Raw genomic sequence first — 3,893 nt, 5'->3', positions numbered from 1 at the left:
TCGGGGTATTTTACCTCCCGAATTGACCCTATTTTAAGGAGTTTGGTTACCTCGTCCTTTATGAATGCATGTTTCACCTCGGAACGAGGCCTCTTTTTTTCCTTTACCGATTTGAACCTGGGGTCGAGGCTTAACCGATGTGTTGTTATTTCCGGTGGAGTCTCTGTCATATCTAAGTGGGACCAAGCAAAGCAATCCATATTATCAATAAGAAATTGAATGAGTTTTTTCCTGAGTTCGGGAGTTAATCCCGTTCCCAGATATACCTTTATCTCGGGCATGTATTCGATCAGTATGACCTGCTCCAGTTCCTCGACAGTTTATTTGGTTACATCGGACTCTTCGGGAATGACGAAGGTTCGAGGAGTAAGGAAATCCTCTTCTTCGTCTTCGATTACCTGTTGCTCCGATTCCGTCGAGGCTGGGGGCGGTGATTGCTATTTAGCCGCCTGCTTACCTTTGATGATTGATTTCTTCGAGGCCGAAGGCTCTGATATCGGCATCACTTCATCGAATGCAAATATTTCCTTTGCAGCATGTTGCTCTCCGTAGACCGTTTTCACACCATCCTCCGTTGGGAACTTCATCATCTGATGAAGAGTTGAAGGTACCGCCCTCATGTTGTGTATCCATGGTCTCCCGAGGAGTGCATTATACCTCATGTCGCCTTCGATGACATGGAATTGTGTATCTTGTATAGTCCCGCTATGTTGACGGGCAGGATTATCTTCTCTTTTGTTGTTTCTCTTGCCATGTTAAAGCCATTTAGGACCCGGGATGCAGGTACAATCTGATCCTGTAGGCCGAGCTGTTCTACGACCCTCGATCTGATTATGTTCGTTGAGCTACCTGGATCCACTAGAACACTTTTAACTTGAATTTTATTTAAAAGGATAGAAATTACCAGGGAGTCATTGTGCGGCTGAGATATGCCTTCTGCTTCCTTGTCATAGAATGATAAGGCGTCCTCGGCCACATAGCTCCAAGTCCGTTTTTCTTTAATGATCGATACCTTGGTGCGTTTGAACACAGGTCCTTGCGAGAGATCGACACCGCCAACGATCATGTGGATTACATGTTGTGATTCTTCCTGCTCATTTTTTCTTGCATCTCTCTCCCTGAAGTGGTTTTTAGCTCGATCACTGTGAAATTCTCGAATGTGGCCCTCGTTGAATAACCGAGCTATCTCCTCCCTTAGATGCCTGCAATCTTCGGTCCTACGGACATGTGTGCCATGATACTTACACATCAAGTTTGGATTCCTCTGAGAAGGATCGGTCTGTATAGGCCTGGGCCATCTGGTATCTTTGATTCTTCCAATAGCTGACACAATCCCTGATGCGTCTACACTGAAATTATACTCTGACAATTGAGGTGCCTCCGCGGGGTCGGTATGCTTATCGAACCCGCTCTTACTCATGAGCCCCCGAGAGCTTTGACCTCGATCGTTTATCCGATCATTTCGAGGAGATATTCGACCCGAACCGTTGTTTCTCCGATCGACATATGGCTGATACCTTTGTTCGATCTTAATTCCCTATCTGTATCCCTCGGGGGTTTGGTTTCCAATCTATTAGGATGAACTAAACCCGAGGGGGCTCCCAACTGGTCGTCCTCGACCCTGATCTTCGATTGGTAACGGATTTGTACGTCCGACCACGTCACAGCTGGGTACTCGATCAAATTCTGCTTTAATTGTCGAGACGTGATCGAACTCCTCTCGTGCAAACCCTGCATAAAAGCTTGTGCTGCCCAGTCATCCGAGACCGGTGGCAATTCCATTCGCTCCATCTGAAACCTACACACGAACTCCCTCAACATCTCGTCGTTCCTTTGTTTTATCTTGAAGACGTCTGACTTCCTCCTTGCCACCTTTATGGCCCTGGCGTGTGCTTTCACGAAGGCGTCTGCTAACATAGCAAACGAATCAATAGAGTTAGGAGGAAAGTTATGATACCAAATCATGGCTCCTTTCGACAATGTTTCCCCAAACTTTTTTAATAATACTGACTCGATCTCATCGTCATTCAAGTCATTTCCTTTGATCCCGCAAGTGTATGAAGTGATATGCTCGTTAGGGTCGGTTGTCCCGTTATATTTAGGTATATCGGGCATGCGAAACTTCTTAGGAATGGGCATCGGAGCCGCGCTCTGAGGGAACGGTTTTTGTATGAAATTTTTGGCATCTAAACCCTTCAAGACTGGAGGTGCCCCCGGTATCTGGTCAACACGGGAGTTATAAGTTTCCACCTTTTTGTCGTTGTCTTCAATCTTCTTTTCCCCGGACTCTATCCTCTTGGTGAGCTCTTCGAGCATTCTCATAATAGTGCGGTCAATCCCCGAGCCATTATCGTTTGACCTCTCTGGTGCCGGTTCATCACGTCGAGTGTTTTCCGGTTCAGCTATACTCGGAGTTTTGTTCTGACTCTGAAGTTGAGCGATGGCGATTTGCTGAGCCTGCAGCATCTTGAATATCACTTGGAGGCTGACTCCCCCATATCCTATTCCTGGTGTTCCTTGGCCTCCAAATCGGGCTTCCCTGCGTACACTCCCTCCGGAGTCTGTGCCTAGATCTGCATTCAAGGCAATGTGCGATCTAATATCGACTGGTTCCACATTTGGCATTTTCCCTGGGTTTATCGGTGGTACACCGACCCCTACATTGTTGTTTTCCCCATAAAATCCAAGACCTTCGCTGTCATGAATAGGTGTATTTTGCGAGTTCGACATGTTTAATCCTGAGAATAAAAAATTCTTGACAAGAAAAAGTGTAAAGATAACGTGTGTTATGAGAATTAGTAACGAAATAATCACTATTATCTTTAGCCCCACGGTGGGCGCCAAACTGTTTACCTCAAAAATTCGAGTAACAATTATATTTGATTTGTGGTTTTAAAGATATGTGATTAGTTCAATACCAATTAATAATCAAGAAGTATAAAGTATAGATGAAAGAAATGAATGAATCAAACCAGTGTTACCAAACAGTATCGGCCTCGAGCTTAGTGACCTCGAGATGAACCAAGAATGATAAAGTAAGAACAGTGATGATAGGCTATAATTACGTATTTTAGTCGCTTATTATCTAGACCTCATTAATCTTGCATCTAACCCTTATTATCTTTAGTTGTTAATTTACTATTTTAATTTGTTAGTTAATTAGTTAAACACAAGAATCTTAATATCTATTAGTTAGGAATTGTTCAAGCTTGTCTTCTTGGTGATAGTGAACAGTTGTAGCTAAACCTTAGTTCTCTGTGGGATTCGACTCCGGACTTGCAAACCGGATTATATTTGCAACGACCGCTTAGTCCTTTTTATAAGGCATAGTTGGGCGTGATCAAACAGTAAAGAGAAAAGACAAGTCTGATGAACAATGAGCCAGAAAAGTAAGATAGTATATTCTTTGCCAATGATTAGATAATGTTTACAAATGATTGGGGTCGCCTTTATATAATAGGGGAACCCTAAATAAGGTACATTCCATTTACAGTAAGGAATTTTATTGGGACAGCTGTCTAACCGCCTAATATGGAATCGTACAATTCTATTTCGGGATTTGCGCCATGATTCTGGGGACGTGGCAGGAATCTCGCTCATTCTATTAGAGATCCATAACGGCATTATTTCGGGGTCGAGCATACTCAGCTTCGGTATTTATCGTACTTCGATCCTCAGGCATTGCATCCTGTCATGACCCTTATTTCTCACCGTTGGGACCATGATGGCGCCTAACGTCGCACTCGCTAGGAAAGTTAATGTTAGAGAATTGTTCACCTTTTTCCTTTACTTGTTATAATTAAAACTAAACAATACTAAATCGACAGAATTATACGCGAAAGTACATAATTAACTAATCATCTTTATACTATTAACAGAAAAACCGAAACCGT

This window comes from Nicotiana attenuata, unplaced genomic scaffold (assembly GCF_001879085.1).
Source record: "Nicotiana attenuata strain UT unplaced genomic scaffold, NIATTr2, whole genome shotgun sequence".
NCBI classification, from domain to species: Eukaryota; Viridiplantae; Streptophyta; class Magnoliopsida; order Solanales; family Solanaceae; genus Nicotiana; species Nicotiana attenuata.
This window is presented reverse-complemented; position numbering follows the sequence as displayed.